At 37.3% G+C, this 25,663-nt stretch overlaps 1 protein-coding gene across 5 annotated transcripts in view; it reads left to right on the top strand.

Annotated features, from left to right (window-relative positions):
* Wars2 (tryptophanyl tRNA synthetase 2, mitochondrial) overlaps positions 1-25,663 on the top strand; it is a 78,984-nt gene that overhangs the window by 7,064 nt on the left and 46,257 nt on the right. Inside the window, exon 1 of one of the 5 annotated variants that reach the window (XM_048814587.1) lies at positions 2,712-2,761. The exons of 3 other annotated variants lie outside the window; for them this stretch is intronic. The gene's annotated coding sequence lies outside the window, so the exon portion shown is untranslated. Of the gene's footprint in view, positions 1-2,711; positions 2,762-23,789; positions 23,846-25,663 lie in introns of those variants that run through there. One more of the 5 variants, XM_048814588.1, reaches the window with a different exon arrangement.

Raw genomic sequence — 25,663 nt, 5'->3', positions numbered from 1 at the left:
TGTATATATGTGTGTATATATATATATATATATATATATATATATATATACACACACACACAGATATATATATATATATATATTCCCTTGGCCAGTGCATAGTGCCCAGTGGATCTTCCCTGCTTGATGATGACTATTTCTTCAATAATATATAAGCAAAATTTCTCTCTGTTCTTATCAATCTTAATAGTTTCTTAATAGAATCTATATAGAATTTCCCTTCCTCTAACACCCTGACCAGATTAATCTCCCCAAAACAGAATTGTAATTTTGTTGTTCCTTTACTCAGAAACCTCTGCGGACTTCTCATAAAGACTACACTCCTGATAACCTAACATTTAAGACTTTCTGCAGTCTGGATCCCAAAGTCCTCCTCTAGGCCATTGCTATCCTACATGGATCCTTTGCTTTGTTTTTTAAAAACAATTCCAAGTTTGCTCAGATTGTTCCCTTTTACTTCTCAGATTGTTCCCTTTTGCCTTCTTCCCTTCCTTATCTTTCTGTATTTTACTGCACTTTGAAAACAAAAAATAGCTTTGAATATGAATGACACCTCAATAAAGTGATTTAAAACAAACTACAACAACAAAACTCATATAAATGCTGCAGAAAATTTTGTTTTGAAATTACACAGGACTTTGTCCCTTTCTTATAGAAAGTGTGATTCCCCAGGCAGTGTGTGCTTTGAGGCCACCACCACCAGTTGTGAAAAAAGGAAGTGTCTTCCCGTTGAGCTTTATCTATGATAGCTAATTGTGCAGGAAATGAGTTAGTACTTAGGTTTTTGGTATGATGATTCCTGTCATTACTGAAGTATTTAATGAAAATCAAAATCAGTGAGGTAATACATGAGAAAATGCTTATTAGCATTGATATCAAGCATATTGTTGAGTATATAACTACACATTTTATGTATTTATTTACAAGAAATGTTTAGTGTTTGTTGCAGTTAATAAGTAGTCTTATTATTTCTCAAAGTATCTATATATTTATAAGTTACTGAAAGATAATACCAATTTTATTTTGATGATTTTCCAGATTGACTAAGGATTTCTATCTTGTTTCCATAACTGACTTTTATTTCTATTCTAGTCTAATTTTATTTTTCACAAGTCATGCTAATTATACTGGGGCTTTTATTATACTGACATTTGTTACCTTTGTATATAGAAAAATGTAGACATAATTTAGGGTTAAGATTTAAAGATTTTATTTTGATCATAGGTTTCCTTAAAAAGCTATCTAGTTCAACACATATGCTATGTTGTGATAACTGGTATCTTGTTTTTTGCTATTATAATCAAGGACTTACTTTCTTCACCTCAGGAAGGAGATTTTAAAAATTCATTAATTATATTGGCCTTGCCTTTTCTGGCACTGTTACCCATTTTAAGTCTCGTAAACAACTTATGAAGCCATTCTTAGCACCTTTGCTCTATAGATATTGGTATACTCAGCATAGACATAGAAAAAAGCCCTAAGTCTCACTGCATTGTTATCTGATATAGTCAGTACGGCTTTTGTAAGCTTCCAGTTTGATGCATCTTAACTTTTCCTTGCACTATAATGAGTGGAGTAATGCAAGCAGATTTTATAGCTAAATGATCTAGATATTGCAAAGAATTTACATTTTTTTCTTTTACAATGGCTACTGGCATTTGGTAGTTGATCAGGAAAACTTTTTGCTGTACTTACTAACTTGTCATATGTGTTTAACCAAAGCCTTCAACCAACCTAGCATAATCAGACTGTCATGGAATATCATGTCTGATAGAGACAAGATGATTAATTTGTCTTCCTGCTAAATCTTCATCTTAGCATATTTGGGTTGCTACGACAAATACCATAGACTGTGTGATTTAAACAGTGGTTTATTTTTCACAGTTGTGGAGGCTGGGAAGTCCAAGATAAGGTGCTTGCAAATTCCATATCTGGTAAGGGCCTATTTCCTAATTCATAGATAGCTATAACCTCATATGGTAGAAGGAGCAAGTTAACTTTCTAGGTCTCTTTTATAAGGGCATTAATTTCATTTATAAGGGTTCCCCTGTCATGACCTAATCACCTCCTGAAGAATCTACCTCCAAATACCATCAAAGTGGAAGTTAGAGTTCAACATATAAATTTTGGGGAGACACAAACATTGTCTATTTCAGCCTATGACTTTAATGTCCAGACATGTTGTAAAATCCAGGATTTTTGTTCCATAAATCTTTAAAGTGTCTTGGAGATTCCAATGTTTCAGCATCTACATGACATCTAATGTACTGTTTTTTACATTCTAAAATGGAACAGAAATTCTTTAGGTGACCATATGACCTTAATTTTGATTGGGAATATATTAACATATTTATGACTCAAGTAGAGACACAGTTTGCCTTAAGTTGTATATATATTTATTTTCTATCTAGCTGGTAGACTTTTTGGTTAGGTTTCAGTGATACCTGTTTTTTTTAAAGTCACATACCCACTTTTAGATCAACTATGTGGATATAGGGTCAGTCAGCTTCCATTGGACCACATGTTAGAAGAAACAGGGAGAGAGAAGTGTGGTTCTTCAAAAGGGAATAATAAAGCCAGACCTACTGATGTGGTTACTGTCAGTTAAATAGTACTTAAATTTGTGTCTTCTACTGGGAGACCATTAAGAAAGGGATGTGAAGAGGGAAATAATATTTTTTAAAAAAATCAGGATCTTTAATGCTCTCTAGGTTCAACCTTGGAGAAGAGGCCAGAGTTGAAGAATTCAGAAGGGAAACAGGTGAGAAAAGAATCATTATTGATACTGAAAGTTGATTACAATGAGACAAATGGTAAGAAAGGATTACTCTTGAAAAGCCCAATTGAGCAGGAAGTGTCAGAGAAGGTAAAGGGAGTTATAAAGAATGGCCTTATCAAGTAAAGTTTGTGGAGGTGGGATATTGAGGGATGGAAGAAACTTGGCCATGATTGTAAGAGTCTGCAAAGATGGAAAGTTTGAAGAGAAAGGAAAGAAATGGAAGAAGGGCAGCAGATGATGGAACATTAGGAGACACAGATCAACTCTGAGACTGGGAGAAAGGTAAAGATAGATGTGGGTCTAATGAGTTTTCTGGGAGTGGTATGAGAAATGAATAATGGTGGGCATTATTTTTTTAGAGGACTTAGGCCTAAAGACATGGTATAGGTTGGTAGGTTAGATTCTGAAGTCAGATTCTCTATTTTCAAATCCACATTCTTCAATTTAATAATTGGGTAATGGAAGTTGGTTTCCTTGGATGAGTTACTGAACCTCATTAGACTTCATTGTTTCATTTCATCTGTAAGATGAGGAAGAGCCTAGAGTTAAAAGCTTGAATTCTATAGCCAGATTACCAGGGTTTGGAGCTAGTAAGTTCACTTAATGATCTTGTCAAGACACTTAGCTTTTTGCTTCTGCAAAATGGAGACAATAATAATATCTATCTTAGAAGGCCACTGTGAGGTTTAAGTGAGTTAGTATATATAGGAATTTAGAATAGTATCAGGCACATTGTATAAGTTTATTTAAAGGGTTTGATAAACAGCATTATAACTAAATTATGCATTGTTTTGAAATTTTTCAAACTGTTCAGCTCATAAGGCATTCAAATATAGAATGAGTTCCTAGCTGTTGATTTCTAGAGTTGGAATTTTGCTTGCCAATTAGGAGATAAGGATAGCTGTGTTGCTCACGGGCATATAGTCTGAGTGACAACCTTGGAACAGGCTGGAAAGGGAAGAAGAGAGGACAGATAGGGACTGCTGCACCAGGAAAAAATGGAAAAATCAGAGGCAATAGTTTCTAAGTGAGTTTGAAGAACAACTATAATGTAAATGAAAGCATGAAATAGTTGAAAGGTGGAAGGTTTCACACCGAATAGAATATTGACATTTAAAATGTCAACAGTGAAGAAATTTTGTGATGAAAAGGTTCTAATGGGAATAAATTATTGAAGTTGAAGATACCAAACAAATGTATGTATGGAACCTTAATGTATTAGATGGATAATATACCTGATAATTGAACTCTTTTGGATAATGGAAATTGGGGGAGAAAGAGAACCATCTCCTAATCCTGGATGAGAATATTCAAGTGGTGGGAAGATAATAAGGGCTGAACAAGTGTAAACATCTGCTATTGTTTATGTACCCAATTTCTATAATTTGTACCCAGTGTCTCCTGGAGTATTAAATAATTCTGTTTGGAGAAATATTATTTGGATATTTCACCTGGTGAATTCTTTCCTCATCTCTTCATAGAAGTAATAAAGTCATGAATATTTTTATGTATTAATTTATTTATAAACTATTCATCAAGCAGTATGTACTATGTTTTAGAGATATGTCAGTGAAGAACACAGACAAAAACTTACATTCTACTAGTAGAAAAAGACAGTAAGGAAGTAATTAAAATATGTAGTATGTTGGGGGATAGGAAATGACACAGAGAAATATATTAGGCAAGGACAAGAGATCTGGATTGCTAAGGGATATTGCATCTGTTCAATTAGGTGGTCAGCAAAAGCCTTCAAGAAGGTGACTTTTGATGAAAGAACTGAAGGTGGTGATATGTACTTGGTTTATATCTAGGGGAGAAACAATCCAGGAGAAAGAAAGAATGAAAAGACCATGAGGTAGGGCCTACACTGGCATGTCTGAAGACCAGCAAGGAGGCCCAATATGACTGAAGGAAAGTGAGCATTTTCTTTATTTAACAAATATTATATAGTTGTCCTTTGATATAACTAATATTTAACAAATAGTTGTCCTTTGATATAACTCAAGGGGTTGGTTCCAGGACCCCCTGCAAATACCAAAATTCTAACAGGGGAATAATAGAGAGTAGAAGTGGGGAGGTTGATTGTATAGAGCCTTAGAAGCAATTTATTGGGATTGAGTTGGGAAATTACCGGAAGGTACTGTGTGGAGGTAATAACATCATCTGACATAGGTTTTAAAGGCTTACTCTATTAGGATTAAAAAAAAAAAAAAAAAAAGACTATAGAGGAACAGGAGTAGAAACAGGAAGACCAGTTAGGAAGCTAATGTGAAATCCAAAGATGATGGGTGGCTTGTACTAGCGTGGATGGTGAAGATGGAGGGATTACACTATGGATTTGTTTGTAGGTTTTGATTTTAAATTTTTATTGGTGTATTATATATAACAATGAGATTCATTAGGCCATATTTGAATGTGTACATAACATAATTTGATCAATCTTATTCCCCAGTACTTTCCCTTTCCCTCATTCCTCCCTCTGATCCACATGCTCTAGTATACTGATCTCCCTTCTATTATTATTGAAATAATAATCATGTTAATTATAATTGTATATAAGCATCATAATTATATGAGCAGGATTCCTGGCGGTATATTCATTATAATTACTTATATAAGCAGGATTCATTATGGTATGTTCATACATGGATGTAACATAATTTGGTAAATTTCACTCCCCAAGATTTCCCCATGCCCTTCTTTCCAATTTCCCTCTCAATCTCCTTCCTCTACTCTGTTGGTTTCTCTCCTATTTTCATGGGATACCCCCTCTTTTTTGACAATTATTTTAAAGGAGGTAGAATCAGCAAGATTTTCTGATTAATTAAATGAAAGAAAAGTGTTGACTGTGATTCCAAGGTTTCTGAGCAGAACAACTGGAATGAACTGAATGAATTTACACTTACTGAAATGGTAAGGAGTAAAATTTGGGGAGGAACATAAGGAGTTGACATTAAGACATGTGGAGTTTAGATGCCTAGTGAACATCTAAGTGGATATCAGATAGGCATTAGATATATGAGACCAGAGCTCAGGAGAGAGGTGTAGTTGGAGATATACATTTGGGAGTCCTCAGAATAGACTTTTGCTTAAACCCTAAGATTGGGTATCACCATCTAGACAGTATGTTTAGAAAGAAAAGAGATTCAAATACTAAATCTGGGCTTAACATTAAGATGTTGGGATAATGATAAGAACCATGCAAGATAGTAATAGTCAGAGAGATAGAAGAAAAAATAGAAGGTGGCATCTTAGAAGCCAAATTAGGAAAATTTTTTACAGATTGACATGTGTATACACACACACACACACACACACTCACACTCTACATGCTCATGGACATGCACACACAAACTATTTATCATTTATGAAGATGGAGTGATCAGGAGTACCATCTCTATTTCTCCACTGAACACTATAATCTCTATTTGCTGGCAGAGTTAATTGTAAAGCCAAATTATTATAGTTTGAGTATGGAATCAGACAAAGGGAGTTCACTGAATCACCTCATTGGCTAGGATAATATATGATAACTGGAAGATCCATCTCGAGTGTGGGACTCCTGTGCAGCGCATTGCTGACCTGTGTCACAGTCCATTTCCCTTTCTTTATATCACCAGACTTTCCAGTAGAACACCTTTGTCTAAGCTTATCCCCCTCAAGGGAAGGTACTCTCTCTTTAGATTTATTAATGTGCCTAATCATGATTCTAAATCTCATCCTCAGAGTTCTTAGATTTTGGAGGTCTACTCTTTCCTTTGATTAAAATGTGGATCTTCTTCCTTGAAAAATATATGTGCATTCTCAAGATTTTGTGTACAATTTCACAAGTCCATAAACCTAGATTAAGAACTCCAACTTCAAGTTGATCTCTCTCTCTCTCTTTTATGCAATAACTCACAGAAGGTAAACCTATTCCTATTTCAAGTATTGGGTCCATCTCCTCATTGTTGCCTCCTCCCCCATGTACAAAACTGTTTTTATGATCCACATCATAGGACTTTTATGGGAATACTGGAGGTATTTCTGATGTCATTAAGAAAATAGTGGAGGTATTTCTGATGTCATTAAGAAAATCCTCTTAATGACATATCAGAAATATATGGGGAGTGAGACAGGCCTTCAAACCACATTCCTATTTGTACAAACGACTTTATAGTGAAGTTCTCATGTCTGTTTGTATGATATCACTGATGTCTAAGGCTTATGCTAGTCAATTTAGCCTTTGGTGGGCATGTGAGAATATCTTATTATAATATGATGCTGCCTAAACATTTAGGAATATACTTCCCCATCACACACATGTACCTACATACTTCCCATGCATATTTGGTTAAAGTTTTGAAGGAAATAGAGGAAGAGTGAAAATATTTGGCTGAAGGCAATGAAGAAAGCATTCCAGAATACTAAGACTAACACCCATTTGAACTTCACAGAAAGTATCATGAGAATGTCAGTGATTAGAACTGATCAGATATTTGGCTGTCTTTTTCAATCAGCAGATAGATTTGAACCAGATCACCACTTCTATGGTTTAGTTTTGAAGAGAGAGAAAGGGAGGAAAAAAAAAAAAAACACCAGTTATTTGTCTCTTTGTTCAAAGGCCTTTTTTTGTATTGTAGATCCCTAAAAAGCTAGTAGAAGAGCCAGCCTTTCACATCCATTAAGGTTAGCCCTGAAACTGTTGAATTTGATCTCTTCCATTTGCCATCTGGATACAGTAGAGAAAAAGCTATTCTGCATTGGGTTGCTGGACACCATCCAGAAAATAATATGTCCGGGCATCAAAGGCTTGAGGCACTTGGTCCAGTCTGTCTAATGATCACAGGCAGGGTCTGCTCTCCAGTTTTGTAGTATGTTTTATTTTTGCAGTGACAATATATATCCCACTAAAATAGATCACAAGGATTACTGCCAACTTGTCAAAGCTGGAGTCTTCTATCATAGACTTCAAAAAAGGACCAGATTTTAATTGGGCAAAGCTTGATTTCCAAAATCCATCTCCCTTCATCTCAATCTATCCTTTTTCCTTATGGACAACACTTACTGCAAGGATTCTGATTCATAGTTTGTTTGACTCCATGCCTAAGTCTCAAATTTAAAATGTCCTAAAGATTGACTTCATTTAAAATGGTATGCATCATCCTGTATATAAGAGGGCCCAGTATCGAGCAGCTAATAACCACACTGGCGGCTTTCCAAGAATCTGACAACCATGTCTTATTATTCACACCAACTGGAGCCAATTGTGGCTGGATTTTCTTTTATTATTTTTATTATTCTGTTATTTTAAAATGTGGATAGGAAACAACAGCAGTGGCATGTCCTCTGGTCTCCTCTGGGATTGGGGAGGAGACTTGCATAATAGGACCTGTAACATAAGGGAGCATATGGCTATGGTTTAAGGTAGCTGGAGGCCTACTAAGTCTTAGCTAGGATACAGCAGACTTTTTCTGGATCTTTGCAGGATGTGCTTAGGAATGAATTTACAGCGTCTAAAGCATTTAAAATTGTAGGGAATTGTCATTTTGTCTGTTACACTGAAAAGGGATAGCAGGAAAAGTTGCCAAATGCTAACCATGAAAATTACTTTCCTTTGGACGGAATGGTCCTCAAGCTGCACCCTACATAGTAGGGCAACTCCCAGATCTCCAAACCTGATCTCAGAAGTGGGGCAAGCTCTTGCTGAATTTTGGCTGGGTTACTGAAAGGTGTGTTGTGTACAATAGCACTTGGGCTTGTACCTTGTTCGTGTTCTCCAGTAAGACCAAAGTTATTATTTATTCTGCTCTAGACAGACTCTGTCAGAGGGACTTTAATCTCAGAATCTTCCTTCCATCTTCCTGTTCTTCTTCTCTTCCTTTGGATACCCTGATATTGAGAACAACAAATAGTTCTCCTAGATTAAAAAAAAAGAAATAAACAAAATCTCCTGCAGACCATAAACCAAGCAAAGCAATGTTGCCAGTGTTGAGCAATATTGTCCCTGCTAAGCTTTGTGCACATACAGCTTTTTTTTGGCCACTCTCAGATTAGCCTATTTCTTTCTATAGGTTGGTGTCTTTTTTCCTTGAGTGTTTACCTGTGCTGAGATCCCTTCTCTGGCCTTGAAAAAGGGAGGAAAAGAGGAGATATCAAATTAGCAGTAGTTCGTCCCTCCCTTTTCACTGCCCTGAGAAGTCTGTTCGCCCCTCCCTTTCCCCACCCCTGTGAACGAAGCTCTTTACTGTCTCCATAGTTTTTCCTTTTCCATGATGACATATAGTTGTGATCATACAGTATGTAGCCCATTCAGAATGTTTTCTTTCACTAAATAATAAGCATATATATTTCCTGTCTTTTTGTGGCTTGATATCTCATTTTTTGGCAGGGGGCGGGGGGGGGGATTAACCGGGGATTAAACTCTGGGGCACTCAACCACTAAAACACATCCCCAGCCCTATTTTGTATTTTATTTAGAGACAGGATCTCACTGAGTTGCCTTTGCTGAGCCTGGTTTGAATTACGATCCTCCTGCTTCAGCTTTGGGAGCCACTGTGATTACAGGCATGTGCCACTATGCCCGGCTCATTTCTTTTTGGTGCTAAATAATATTCCATTTTTCTAGAAGTACCACCATTTATCCATTCACTCTTCAGGGATGTCTTGCCTGCTTCCTAGTTTGGGCAGTTATGAATAACTTGTGTGTGCTTTGTGTGGACATAAATTTTCATCTTATTTGGGTGAATACCAAGGAGTGTGATTTGCTGGATCCTAAGGTAAGGGTATGTTTTATTTTATAAGGATATGTCTTCCAGAGTGGCTCTACTTTACACAATCACAATAGATCGACACTTTTAAAGTGAAAGTAAAAGCAAGTGCAACATAATATGTCTTCCAATTTTGTTTAAAAATTCATCTTACCTATGTAAATTTTTCTTATTTTTTTTTTTAATAAAGATGTGGATGGATACACTCCTGACTCTTAATATAATGGCCTTAGCTAGGTTTGATATAAAGAAGGAAAGGACTTTTTTTTATATACTTTTCTTTAAATAGCTTTATATTATTACTTTGTGTAGCTTTTTGTTACAAGAATCAAATGTCATAGTTCTTTCTTCAATCTAATAAAGAAGAGGGGAACAAGGTGACAATATGCTCCAAAGGCCCAGAAGAGGTTCCAGAGGGTGTGTGTGTGTGTGTGTATGGGGACAGTAGCATATGAAGATTAAAATGCTGTCGTTATCAACTTGGCAGAGGCCTGATATTCCAGTGTAAAGCTCTGGTAAACTTGATTAGGCCCAGGCTTTCCACCCTCTGCCTAAACCCAAATGTTGGGTCCTGAATTACTAGTTACCTTAGAGAGGGTGCGAGAGACCAAACTGAGCTCCTAAATGAGGAAAGAGAGTCAGGGAGCCAGGCCTGGCTCTAGGGTTGGCTAACAGGGATGACAGAAAGGGCAAGACTCCTCGGTAAACAACATGGCCCAGTCATTGTCCTTGTAGTGGATCAATTTAATGAGCAAGAACAAGTGAAGAAAAGGAGGCTCTCTTCAGTGAGAATTACTGGTCGTAACAGAAAAATTTGAAAACTGCTCTGGAGTAGGTCCCATTAAACAAGTGAGAAGAATACAATGAGGAATTAACAAAGACAAAATCAAAGAAATCTGAGAGCCTAAAACATAAACGATTCATTGTAGCTTCATGAAAATGAAAGAAGAGTGTTTTAAAGGGTGGTAATAAACTGTGTCACTTGATAGATTCAAAGAGCTCTTTGGACAGCAACAAGGTATCAGAGGGCAGTGGATTATGGGATGAGGATCATTTTGGGGTTTTGAAAAGCTTTAGTAATTCTGTGACTAAGAAACCAGATTGTGGAGGAAGTTATATGGGTAGCAGATGTAGGGTTTCTCACAGGAATATTTGGGAGGAGTAGGAGGAGAAATAACCCACAACAGGGGTAGCCCTTTTCATGTTTCCACACAGTAGGGAAGACTTGAAGGACCTGGTAAAGAGAGAATGATTAAAGATAGGTGAAAGAAAAGAAAATGTGATGGAGAAATATTCTGACAAACACAGAAGAGAGAATCCATAGCTCTGTGGAAAGGCGAATCTTAGAGGTTATCTTTCTCTGAAGCGAAAGAGGAAAGAGGATACTTGTCAGCATGAAAGCATTTGGAAGTGCAAAGTAGAAAAGTTGGTGCTACATACTGATCTCTGTAAAGCAAGAACTGAGGTGACCTGATAGATGCAGGGCAGTCCCTGGGCTTAAGTAGACTGGAGATTTAAAAATGGCTCTAAGTAAAATGGACCAGTGGATTTGCTGTGTATGGCACAATACTCACTGGACCACAGACTTCTCAAGGGCAGTGACTGTGTTTTATTTGTAATTTATCTCTGGATCAGTGTTCTGTTTTGTGTTAACTGTTATATCCTCACTAGCACTCAATGAATATCTGAATGGATGGATGCATTCAAGAGTGAATGATCTGGTGTCTGGTATATGCTCATTGAAAGGTTATTTTAATTGAATTAAACTACTATTGTCCCTAATGAAAGTCTCTATGAAATTAAATATAATCATTAAATTAAACCCACAACACTGTAGTTTGGAAACAGGACTTAATAAAGTTGGTGGTACTGTTTTTATGAGCAACAAATCATGAGTGTTGGCTTCCCTTAGGATATGGGATAGTAGCAGTGTTTTGTTTGGGCAGTGCTAGGTGAAAGGGTGTATTGTTGGATCTAGCACACATTGTTCTGCTGCTTGTAGCTCTGGAATCTGGCCCAGGTTTAGAAGTGTCATCATATCGAGGCCCAAATTTGTGGTTTCAATGGCCCCAGCAGAACCTGCACCTCCTTGCTCTTACCTCCTCATCAGAATGTTCCAGAACATTGAGACAGTTCACATCTCCCTATTTAAAAGTGAACAAATGACTAGCATGTGCTTTAGATAGACTTGGGTGCCTGTGTTCATAAATCTTATATTAGATGTGATAAGTGAAGAGCAAGATTTAATGGCATGTACTTTTACTTCAGTAAATAACTTTGAAAAGGAAGACAGGGACAGATACTACTTAAATAAAGAAAGGAAATAGCTTCTGGTCTTTTTTCTAAGCGTGAAAAGGAAAGTGATGATAAGCTCTATCATTTAGTTAATAATTAAATGTTGAGGGGCTGGGGTGTAGCACAGTGGTATAGCATGTACTTAGCATGCACAAGGCCCTGTGTTCAATCCCCAGCACCAAAAAATAATAATAACTCATAAATAAAATTAAAATAAATAAGAACAAATATACAGAGATTAGTTTTTACAATAAAAGTAATTGTATACAAAACACTCTAAAGTATAAAAAGGAAGCTTTACTATAAGGCTAGTAAAATGTGACTTGTTCACTGGTAAAATCTTTTGGTTCTCTTCTTAAAACAAAAAAAAAGCATGGATCTTATTTTGATTCTAAATCAATGAACTTATATTCCAGATTGGTTATTTCTTAGAAACGGAAAGTTGAAGTGATTCTAATATGAAAGCATGCATTTCTCCTCTGCTTACCAGCTTAACATGAGGAGTTTGCAGTTTCTTCCTTACTGAAGATGGTAACAGGACCAAAACATTTTACTCTGTGTCACTTTTGGTTGTTAGGAACTATCACAGTGGAGTCCTGACCCCTTGAACCATAGCAGCAGCAGAAGAGCAAAGAAGGAACTAGATTTCCAAATATTTTGTTTTCAGATGTTATTTGTTCTGTTGAAGTCATTTTTACAACATCTGATACTGATTTTGAGATTATTAATTTGTTCTTTTTAAGATTCAGATTTTTTAAAAATAAACACATTTCCACTCAGTTTTCCCATAGATCCCATATCTGAACTCAAGACATCATGATCCTCTGGCATTCTGTGTTTCTGCCCTTGCCAGATTAGGGGTGCTCCTGGATGCTTGGAAGTGGCCACACAGCACTAGTCTTCCAGAAGAAAGGAAATGGCACTATATTATAGATTAGACACACACTCTACCTAAGGGCACAGTGGTATAGTGGTATATGTACTTAGCATGCACAAGGCCCTGTGTTCAATCCCCAGCACCAAAAAATAATAATAACCCATAAATAAAATTAAAATAAATAAGAACAGATATAAAGAGGTTAATTTTTTTTACAATAAAAGTAATAATATACCAAACACCCTAAAGTATAAAGGGCAGATCTAGTCAAAAGTCACACTGAAGTTGTACGTGAACTCCTTGTATATTTGTCTGTTGCCTCTTAAACAGCACCGATAAAGTGTCGGGAAAATATCATATAAAATTCCCTCTGAAACTTCAGGTAGGATTTCTTGCACAATAAGGCGAGTTGAATAACTTTATAAGGGGGTTATAAAGGTAGTTGTTAAACACATATTAGTCTAAGAGCATTTTATTATAAATTCAATTAAAATTATAACACACCAGGAATTTAGAATGTGGTCCGTAGTTGTAGGTATTGTTGACTAAAAGGTGGCTAGGATTTGGATGGGCAGTTGGGAAGGGCTCATTTGAAAATTCCCACTACTCGTCTTGGTAAATGTAGTCTTGCATTCCCTAACCTTCATGGAGTGTTTATTTCTGCTTCATTCAAATACACATATTGAGCCTCCACCTGTCAGTGTTAGGAATAAACACATGGCTCTTGTTTTTGAGGATTTCACTGGCTGGTAAGGGTAGCAGACATAGGACAAGTAAATTACAGTCCAACCTTGCACTGTAACAGAGTCAGAACAGAGTATTGTTCGTGCTTATACAGGCAAGTAACTCATTTTACCTCAAAGATTTGGAAAACACCACAAGTTTGGTGATGTTTGGAGGGTCTTAAAGGTAAACTGAAATTTGTTTAATAGCGAAGATGTGTCAGGCAGAGGGCAGTGCATGTATAGAGGCTTAGAATTTAGAAAGAGTGTGGCTTTTTCAGGGAACTAAGAGTACAATCTGCAGATTTGAGCTGGAGGAGGAAAAGGCTATAAATTTGAGCCTTATTCGTTCAGCAATGCCAGTGGAGTAGGAGGTCAGCAAAGAAGTAAAAATTGCTAGAAATACAAAGGAACTTGAAAAGTTCTTTGTTTCTTTCATAAATCATCTGATATGTCATTGGACTGTTTTTTCTGCTGCAGCATTTTTAAAAATCATAAGTTTGTTACGTTAGAAAATAAGCAAAGAAAAACTCTTTCTTAAAACTGAACTGGTGACATTTCAGCAGCAGCATCTCTGCCCAGCTAGGGTTCTGCCTGTCCACGCAAAACAGTTCGTTCCATTTGGTCCTCACATTTCCAATTCTTTAATGTTTCAGACATGAGCTTTTGCTGTTGCTTTCTTGTATCTGTGACTTTATCATAAGAATATCAAAATGAAAGACTGTTATTTTGCACAAAACATCCAAGAGTTTACTGACTAAGGCAAGTAATGGTGTTAATTGTGGTACCAAGTATTTTATCATTAATGCCTGCTCAGCTCACAGTAATTTGTTGGCTAAATGAAAAATAATGTACCCTCACAATACACTTTCAAAAGTGTATTTGGAATTGTTAAAAAATAAGAGCAATATTGTATTATTTATGCTAATTACTTTATTAAAATTTAGCTCTAAAGAGTTATGTACAACATCTTAAAATTTTCTATTTGGGAAAGAGGGGAGTCCCCCCAAATCATAAGTAAATTGCATTTAAGTTTTTTACAGTTTGAGTATTGATTTTGTTGTGAAGCTGCTGAAAAATTATCTACTTACAAAAATAGAATATATCCATTTAAAAACAAAATGTATTAAAATGGATAAGACGTATAAAAATAAAATCAGAGTGGAGAATATATGGACTAGAAGTGTTTTCTTAAAAGAAACATGATAAATATTTCATTGGTAAATAAAGGCAGCTTTCTGGAGCTGTTGGAAAATGAAAATAAAATATAAATGAGAATAATTATTTTGATTTACACATTCACAACGTGGTTACTACAAATGCCAAATGAGATTATTGGGATTAGGGAAACAAAACTCTGATGCCACATTATTTTACAAATGAAATAAATGTTTCTTCGATTTATTTACCAGTACATGACAAACCAAGTTCATAACCGAAAGAAAAATTGGTTTACGCAAACAATCAGAGAAGGAAAAGCTTTCTTAATTAAAGAATGTTCTTGAATTTTATTAGGTCAGTGAGACAATTGACTAAGGAATGTACAGTTGTTTTATACACGCACACAGAGTGAGTGTAAATCAGCATCAGGATTTTCTTGTGCCACTGAGCACCACAGTGTGGGGCAGAGTTTTAGAGGAAGAGCGAAGTGCTTGCCTGTGCAAAATTCTAAGATTTAATAGGAAGTATGAGGAATTGAAAACTCTGTAATGCCTCCAATACTGACACTTCTTTGATACCATCCTCTCTGCCTCTGTATCTGGGTTGCCAGTTTTTTCAAAACTTTTGTAAGAGGCCCAAAGATGTGACATACAGGAAGTGATGTGGCATGTCAAAAATATATTGGATTATTTGTTCTCTAACTTTATGGGCTGTCATTGAGGGCTTCCAGAGATTATAAACATAAAGAAGGATGGTGAATTAATGATCAGCTGACACTGGTTTGAAAATCCAATTTTTTCTCTTTTTTTCTCCCAAGTTTATCAATTACATACACAGTGTTTTTAGAGATTCTTTCCGAAGAGCTTCAAAGAGAATTTATAGACATGTGTACTTAGTTTTCAAAAGTAAAAGAAATAGCTCATTGTTGATTTTCTAAGAAAAGCTATCTCTCTGGAGTGATTATGCAAAAAGCAATCAAGAAAATATTATATGCTCAGTATTTTGCAACAAAGGAAATAGTATTTAAGTTGACATTTACATTTTTCTGAGTGATTATAACTATTCGAAGGTCTCAACATATAACATAGTGGGAATTTTTCAGAGATACTGTTTAAATGGAAGAAATAAATGGAAAAAAAGCCAACCATGTGCAATAATTTTAAGGAATCAATGTAAATATGACCGTAGGACTTTGAACTGGTCCCAGAACAAAATAACAGCAACTTCATCTATGATTACACCCACTTAGTTGATCTGGGCTGGTTGTTTATTTGATGTGGTCTGCCCAGTAATGGTTCCCGTGTCTCGGCACCTATACAGTCATGGTTTGGCCAATCCCAGTAGTCAATGCAGAATGCTTTTATTCCATTCTGCAATGCCCCAGCATGGGCTTGTGCAGCTCTACAAGAGGAGCTCAGAGGCCTGGGTAATGACACTCTTACAGCAATGGCAGCCAGATTACAGATCCCAGGAGACACACTGTGTCAGTTTACTGCATTAGTCAAGTACACTAGTTTCCTAAGGCTGCAGTAACTGAGTACCTCAAACTGAACGACTTAATGCAACAGAAGTTGATTCTCTCATAGTTCTAGAGCCTGGGAGCCTGGAAGCCTGGGAGTCTGAAATCAGAGTGTTGGGTAGAGTATGACCCCTGAAGCCTAGAGGAGAATCCCTCCTTGCCTCTTCCCAGCTTCTGGTGGCTCTCAGATGTCCTCGATGTTCCTTGGCTTGTGACCCCATCACTACAGTCTGCCTCCATCATGCGTCTTCTTCCCTCTGTGTCTCTATGTGTCTTCTGAGGAAATGGGTTGTTGAATTTAGGGCCCACTGTAATCCAGGATGACCTCATTTTAACAGATTACCACTGCAAAGACCCTCTTTCCAAATAAGGTCACATTCTGAAGTTCCAGGTGGACATAAATTTAGGGGGACATATTTGAGCCATTATACCAAGCAATGGAAATACTACAAATTTAATCTTATGTAGAAGAATGTCAGTTGTTATATAAATCTTTCTTCCATTTGTGACTTCATAGATCCTAAAGATGAATGAATATTCTTAGTGTTTTAGTGGTACATGATATTGACTCTAGTGCTAAGATTTAATGAAAAATAGCATGGCATAAAAATGGTAAATGTAAAACATTAATCTAAAATTTCCCGTAAGACTTTTTACTTGGTTAATTAAGGCTAATTCATAGAGATACTTACCTCTACCATGTTTTATTAATCTTTATGTGTGTGAAATCATATTATAAAGAATTCATACACTAAATTAAGGGGTTTGGACTTAACCCTGTAGGAAAGGAAGAATCTAGTAGAGAATTCATTATTTTAAAAATATAGATCAGCTGATGGCATAGAGGATGTAGAAGTCAGAAGCTATTGAAACAGCACAGGTGAGATGATGATTGGAAGTGAAACTGTGTTAATGTCCCGTTGACTTAGTAATTTATTAGATGATGATGACAATAGCTAACATTTATTGAACACTTTCTATGTACCAGTCACTTTTAGTGCACCAATGTGTTTAATTATTATAATAATCCAATGATGTAGAACTATTCGAATTTTTATTTCAGATTAAGAAACTCAGTGACAAATTTTTGCCAAACATCACATAGCTTTTAATTATAGAAACCAGGGTTTGAACCTAAAAATGTAGTGAGTGAGGGAAAAGAAGGAATCTGGGGATGACTTAAGGAGACTTGTTCTGTCATTAGGCTGGACTGAGAAGACTGAAGCAAAGCAGGTTTGAGAGGAGCTGACCAGGTTGTGAGCCAGTAGATTTTGTTTTAGATATAGTAGTAAATTCAAAATCTGCTGGTGGGAAATCCAAATGGATATGTCCAGTAGCTCTCTGAAAGTACTGAAAATGATATATGATGTTAACATTTATTTTCTCTGAATACAGATAATACTGTTTTTTAATATATACTTTTTGTAGCTTAAGTAAAATATTAAAAACTATTGATGCTATCTTATAGATCTGAATTTAGGGTAAGGAAGGGTGGGTACTTTTAACAGGGTGAGTATCTTTGTGATGAAATATTGTTATGTCCTTCTTACATTAAGTTAGGTTAGTAAATAACTACCTTATTTAGAACTTTGTAGAATTTTTTGGCCGATCAGATATAGGGAGAAATTAGTGACAAACATGTAACCAGCTGGTCACAAGTGAATTTTCTGCATCACAAATCCCCCTTCCTCACCTTTCCCTCCAAGCTTTCCGCCAGACATACCCCTGCATTGCTCTAACCACAGGGTATTCTGCGTCAAACCTGGCTGTTTATGGGAACTGCTTTTGTTGAAATCATTAAAGAAAGAAATGCCTGTGAGTTCTCCTTCTGAAGCACTGCCTGTTTTCTGTGTCATTTTGGTCTCATTAATCAGCGTTCCAGTAAGGCAGACACTGTGCTGTGTATTTTACTGTCCCCAGCACAGCGGCTTCTACATCTCTGCCCGGAGGCCGACGTATTGGGGAAAAGGAGAGAGGGAAACCATCAATCTTCCCAGTTGCTCTGTCAGCAGCGATTCCTTCCCCCTTCCTGTTGGCTGTCTCTCTCACCACCTGTGTTTAGAATTAGCACTGAAGCTGCTGCCCAGATGAATAAGAACTACTGTCCTTGTCACCTGCCCCAGTACGGGCCACCACTTCTTAATGACAACAAGTATATCAAGCAGTGAAGTAAGCAGTGTAGGAGACTCACACATCCCCTTAAAAGTTTATTATAAATAAAATTAAAAGAGAGTTTAAGTCATACATTCTAGAGGATAGCATCACTTATGGATCAAAGGGGTAAAAGCAAATATCTTGAGTGCCCTCGATATCTTCTCATGGTCTGGCTCTGAATCATGTATGGCTGAAGTTGATCCACCTGGGTCTACATCCTAGCTCCACCATTTACAATCCATGTACTACTCATTTAACCCTTCTGTGCCTCAGTTTTCGTATCAGTAAAATGGGGATGATAGTACTACCTACCTCACACTTTTTGTAAGGATTGAGATAATGCATTCATCGTTCTTGCTGTAGGACTTCCCAATAAATACTCAATAAATGCTAGCTATCATTAACTTCCTTGTTAGAATAAAACTGAGGCTCAGAGAGGTTAAATAATATGTGAAAAGTACTAGAAGGAATAGAAGAAATTGAATCTAGCACACTCTCTGATCCTTGAAACTTACGTACTTTATATTATACTATATTATTTCCATCAGTTTACAAATAACTTCATATGTGACCTTTACACATCATTAACATTACATCTTTATTTCCCATTATGTAAAATGGAAATTGTAATTACTGATATGCTTGTTAGTATAAGACTCTTTTTGGTGGGAGGGGGAGTAGTAGTGGGGCTTTAAGCCAGGGGCAATTTACCACTGGGCTACGTCTCCAGCTCTTTTTTTTATTTTTGTTTTTGAGACAGGGTCTTACTAAATTGCTTAGGTCCTCACTAATTTTCTAAGCCTGGCCTTGAACTTGCAATCCTCCTGTCTCAGCCTTCCTAGCTGCTAGGATTACAGGCATATACCACTGCACCCAGCTAATACAAGACTCTAAAAGTTATATGCCAATTAGCTTAATCAAGCTCTATGCAGAAAAACTTGGTAACAGAAAATGTTCACATTCTTTAAAAGCAATTAAACAATAAAAAAAGTGTCAAAAAGGACATCATTATTCCCTTGCCCCCTGGGTAACCACAAATAAGCTAGGTGTGTATCCTTCCTTCCTTTTCAGTATTTATCTATTTAACAAATGTTTTATGTAGAACAGCTTTGGGCTGAGTGATGTCCTTGGTCCTGTTACTGTTCTTCTTCCCATTTTACAGATGAGGAGGTTCTGTGATTTGCACAAGGAAACAACTAAGATAGTATTGGATGTCAAAGTTCTGGCTCCAGAATCAGGCTTCTCCCCTCCATCAATTTTTGGAGGGCCTACATCATTCTTACCTGTTTCATAATATTCCATTGTTGAAAAAGAAAACTAACTTATTTACTACCCTATTGATGGATATTCATTGTAGTTCTTTTATTATTAAACAATCACATGTGAAATATCAGGTGTCCTTGCATTCTTGTGTATTTCTGTAGGACAGATTTCCGTATGCTGAATGGTTCAATCAAAATAAAACACTTAACATTTGACCTCAATAAATGGTTAGATAACTTATGAAGTACCTGCCAGGCATTGAGCATGTTATACTTACAGTCCTCTTACCCCCACTATGAGGTAGCTACTATTATTACCCCATCTTTTAGATGCTCAAGACTACATAAGTAATGGAGCAAGGTCTTGAATTCAGGCAATCTGGCACTAGATTCTGCTTTCTAACCATAACCAGACTAGTTATTATCATATTTTACTCTTTATCATTCTTCTAACTTACTCCAAAGTTGGATTAACAATCTCAGCTGACACTAGGGTCTGGACTGAATGTGGTTGGAACAATCCTACAGGATTCTATTAGCCTCCATGTTGGGTGATAAGGGAGGGAGCCGTGACTCCCTGGGAAGTGAGACTTGTTTCACCTGGTAGAAGTTGGGATGGCCAAAGAGATACCATTTTTTTGTGAATTATCTTTATGCCATGAAAATAATTTTAGAACTGTTTGCTCTGTACTATGGGTTCCTTTGCCTCTCTCCCACAGATTCAGAACACTTGAAAGAACATGGAATTATTATTTCATATGTTGTGTGGAAGAATTTTGGCACCTCAGCTTCACCTGCTAAGCCTACCTATTCTTTTTTATGTAATTTTTAAAATTTATATATGACAACAGAATGCATTACAATTCTTATTACATATATAGAGCACACTTTTTTATATCTCTGGTTGTATTCATAGTATATTTACACCATTTCGTGTCTTCATACATGTACTTTGGATAGTAATGATCATCACATTCCACCATCATTAATTACCCCATGCCCCCTCCCTTCCCCTCCCACCCCTCTTCCCCATCTAGAGTTATCTATTCCTCCCATGGTCCCACTCCCTATCCCACTATGAATCAGCCTCCTTATATCAAAGAAAACATTTGGCATTTGGGTTTTTGGGATTGGCTAACTTCACTTAGCATTCTCTTCTCTATCTCCATCCATTTACCTGCAAATGCCATGATTTTATTCTCTTTTATTGCTGAGTAATATCCCATTGTGTATATATGCCACATTTTTTTTTATCCATTCACCTATTGAAGGGCATCTATGTTGGCTTCACAGTTTAGCTATTGTGAATTGTGCTGCTATAAACATTGATGTGGCTATGTCCCTGTAGTATGCTGTTTTTAAGTCCTTTGGGTATAGACTGAAGATAGGGACAGCTAGGTCAAATGGTGGTTCCATCCCCAATTTTCCAAGAAATCTCCATACTGCTTTCCATATTGGCTGCACCAATTTGCAATAAGCCTACCTGTTCTTAGACCAGGTTTTGGTCAACCAACTGAGCTAACCATGAGACCCCCTACAGTGTGCTTGAGCGTTGAATCCAGACTCAGGTAAGACAGGTTATCAGAAGGAGTGTTTGTCAGAAAGGGTAATGGGCAGAGAAGAGCTCCAGGCAGAGATAATTTTGTCTTCTGTTGCAATTGTGTTGTTAAAATATCCTAGTGAGATCATTTTTTTTGGTGAAGTCCAAGCTGTATATGCTTTCTGAATCCCTGAGCCATAAGGCTTTATGGAACTGGACATTGCCAAGTAACTCTACCTGACCATCTGAGAGGGTGTGCTTACTGCCTGTCAGGTGTCTTCTTTCACCATGGTAAGGCTGGAACCACACCTTCATACTCTGCTGACCTCCGTGGCTGCCACATGTGATAGTTGAACTGCCTGAAACCCAAGGGACCTCTGACCATACATTAATAGATGATCATCTCAGAGATTTTATTGCCTTGAAATGTAGCTTATAAACAAGTGAACATACTCTTTGGATTTTTTTACAGTCTTTTCATTTGTTGGCATTTATTTCCTAGCAGGTTGGCAGCTTTTGAGAATAATTATGTAGTAATTGGCTTAGAACTCTGGATTCCCAATCTTGACCTCACATTAGAATCACCTGGGGAGCTCTTAAAACTCCTGATGTTCATGCCAAATCCCAGACTGATTAAATCGGCATCTCTTGCAGGGGGTGGTGGTGATAGCAGGGGGACTTAGGCATTGATTATTTTAGAAAGCTCCCAGTTGATTAGTCTGCAGCCAAGATTGAGAGCTATGAGGTTAGAAGATATCTTCTCCTTTTCATTCATAGTGTTTTCATCGGTACCTCATGTTATGCTGCTGAAGTTAATTTTAAGAATAGATTATTGAAGCCCAAAAGCCTCTCTCAAATTTAGCGTGCATCAGAATCACCTAGAAGAGTTGTTAAAGCACAGATTGCATAACTTCTCCCATTTCTTCTTCGGGGTTAAGCCCACTGTTAGAATTCCTGATTTTGTAGGTCAAGGAGGAGATCCAAGAATTTGCATTTCTAACCAGCTCCCAAGTTTGTGAACAGATGGAAGATGAAAGGATTGAGCACAGATTCTCAAAATGTGTTCCCTGGGCCACCTTCCTTCTGCTCTTTGCCACCAATGGTGGCCAGAGCAGCCACCTCAGATAGTTCAAACTCAAAATAACAGTGTTGGAAAATACTGTGAATGCTGGTGGAGGCCTCATATTGCCCCACCTTCAAGTATTCATCCAACCTAATTAAAAGCAATATATATGCAAAAGCAACCTCCTCTTCATGCAAAACCGCTCCCACTAAGTCCCTTGAACGTCAGTCAGAATTGGAGCCAACCCTGGATAAGTGTCTAGTGTCCCAATGTGGCACTTGGATTTCATTTTCCCACAGAAACAATTTTATGAATGTTTAGGTACAGCCAAAATCATGCTGTTATAACCATTCTTCAGGAATACTGTAGCTCAAAGAGGCTTTGATGGGCTGCCTCCCGGGAGCTTAACCTCCATCTAAAGAACTGAGTTTCTGAGTTGCATAAAACCAATTTTAAAACAGACTCTTAGAACAAAACTTGTTTAGCAACTGCCTGTAATGGGAACATTCGGTTCATTTTGTTTGCAGTTCATTTTTCTCTTTACGTTGGGAGCCAAAGCTGGAGCAAAAGGTTTGTCAGGCATTCAGTTAACATTTATTAGGTGCCTACCATATACCTGGCACTGTGCTATTTACTGGAGATATAAAGATGAAAAAGACAGCCCCTGCCCTAGAGGAGCTCATATTCTAGGTGGGAAAATATTTACTAAGCAAATAAGAAAATATTTACCAGGTTACCAATGTGATATGTGCAATAATGAAAAACAGATGAAGGAGGAATCTGTTCTGCCTGGAGGGAGGGGGAGGGAGGAGAGGAAGAGGAGGAAAAGGAGTGGGTCCGGGTAGGAGAGACTGATGGGGAAAGCCGAGCGTTTAAGAGGATTACAATTATTTAGATTGTTGGGGGTTTGAAGACCAAGGAGAGTTCTTCAAGCAGAAAAGCGGGTGGACATTCTAGGGTGATGGGACAGTGTGACTGCAGAGAGGAATGAGCTGCACAAGAAAGTCAAGGAATCAGGTGAGCTCCCCATTTAGTGAGATTGAAGGACATCAACTACCCCCTCACATTTAAGCCTCTCCTAGGGGTAGAAATAAAAGAAAAAGTCACTCTAAGTCGGTATATGTGGTGTTTACACTTTTATCCCAGACTCTCTTTTTTATGTTTTTATTAGTGTGTTGTATTTATATAATGGAGTACATTGTGACATATTCATATGTGCACATTACATAATTTGCCCTTCCTTCTCCTCCCCCCAACCCCCTTAACCCACTTCTTCTCTTCTGACCCTCCCTTCTTCCTATTTACATGTTTTTCATTGGGATACTATAAATATACATAGAAGTGGGATTCATTGTAATAAAGAACTTTCTTTTCCTGTCTATTTCTCACCACCCTGTGGAAGACAACTTTAATTTTCAACAGAATATTAAAGCTTCTGAGACATCTTGAATCAAGTAGTTTCAGACTATGCTCTGACAAGACCACTCTCGGATTGGCTGGGATGAACACAGAGCAGGGAAGGCCTCCTGGGCCCCCCTCACTGGGTCGACCATTATCTAATCACCTACCAAGCTCTTCTTTGGGAACATCTGTTAAAAATATTAAATTCAAAAAAATTCAACTTTTTAAAAATTTTAAAAATAATATTCTAATTCTCACACATTTCAGTAATAGTCTGAGGACTTTGGTGTGGGTGTCCAGATCTCTCAGCTCCTGGCAAGTTGGTAAGTATTCTCACATAATGAGCTGAAGAGGGACTTTGGGCAGATATTGATGTGGATATGTGAATGCGGTTATGATTGGCAGGATATGTCTTCAGATGGCCACAAAATAGGTAATGATAAAATTGCATCCCAGTATGAACACTTTAAGACCTATGTTAGGATTTTCTTATGAGAAAAAACTAATCTTAAGCATTTCAGCACATTTTTTTTATACTTAAGTTTTAGTATTTCTTGATGTCTTGCCCGTATTTACTGTGCATTTAATAGAAAAATAAAGCATGCCATGATAATTAGAATGTACCCAGCAAGAACATGATCCTTGCTGCTTTGATTTAGCAAGCAGTATTATTAGGAATTAAAAATATTTCACATTATATGTCATGTAGTGTTAATGCCTTGTTTAGATGATATATGTTAACTTAGTTTTTACTCACCTTTCTAATGAAAACTAAAGGGACTTATAGTTTATTCTCTTCTTACATATAACCTTAACATTTAAATGTGGCTTAGCTGCCCTGAGATGATGATGGGAGTCAAACTATCAGGAGTTTGAATTTTATCATTTCTGTCAGATAAGGAGATACTCACTAAGAGGCTGTTTGCCCAAGGGGGTGGGGGGAAGAGAGCGAGAGATCTGAAGAAAATAACCCAAAGAAATGTTTAAGCCCAAAAGAAATAGCTACAGAAGAAAAGAACATTGTAAATGTACAAGCCTGCTGTCTTAGTCCATGTGTGCTACTGTAACAAACCACAGACCATTTATAAAGGTAGTTTATAAGGTTTTTTGTTTGTTTGTTTGTTTTTGTGGTGTTGGGGTCAAACCTGGGGCCTTGTGCGTGCTGGGCAAGTGCTCTACCACTGAGCCAGGTCCCCAGCCCTGGATGGCTTATAAAGGCCAGAAATTTATTTCTTACAGTTATGGAGGCTGGAAGTCCCAGGTCAAGGCACCAGCCCTGGTGTCTAGTGAGAGCTGCTCTGTTTCCAACATGTTCTTTTATTGCCGCATCCTCTAGAGGGGAGGAACACTATTATCACATGGCAGAAGGGATGGAAGGGCAAGAGAGTGAACTTTCTCAGAAGCCTCTTTTGTAAGGGCATTACTCCTAATCACTTCAACAAAGGCCCACCTCTTCTTACTACTACAACAGGGATCCATTTGCAACTTGAAATTTGGAGGGCTTGCATATTCAAAGGATTGAGCCTGGGAAGAACATTGTCTGCAGGTTGGCAGTGCTGAGTTGTGGATTCTGGTGCCCCTGCTGTGTCACCAGTGGTGTGCCCTTGGCCTTGTGATTAATACTTCTGCAGAGCAACTTCTTCTGAGAAGTGTGTTGGGGTCAGGGACTGGTGAGAGTGGGGGTGTCTAAAAACCAGGCCAGTCATTTCTTGATGCTTTTATTAGTGCATTATAGTTATATATAATAGTGGTGTTCATTTTGACATATTGCAAATGCATATATTTTTTAAAGAGAGAGAGAGAATTTTAATATTTATTTTTTAGTTTTTGGCGGACACAACATCTTTGTTTGTATGTGGTGCTGAGGATCGAACCCGGGCCACACGCATGCCAGGCGAGCGCGCTACCGCTTGAGCCACATCCCCAGCCCCAAGATGCATATAATTTTAATCCCCAGTGCTTCCCCTTTATCCCCTTTCCGCCCTCCCTCTGATCTTCTTCCCCTACTCTGTTGGTCTTAAGTTTATTTTTTTATTGGTTCATTATAATTATACATAAAAGTGGAACACTTTGTGCTATATTCATACATGCACATGACATAATCTGATCAATCTTCATTCTTCAATTTCCCCTTCTCATTT

This window comes from Marmota marmota, unplaced genomic scaffold (assembly GCF_001458135.2).
Source record: "Marmota marmota marmota unplaced genomic scaffold, marMar, whole genome shotgun sequence".
In the NCBI taxonomy this organism is placed as follows: Eukaryota; Metazoa; Chordata; class Mammalia; order Rodentia; family Sciuridae; genus Marmota; species Marmota marmota.
The sequence above is the reverse complement of the archived record's forward strand: the minus strand, read 5'-3'. Positions and strand labels throughout refer to the sequence as shown.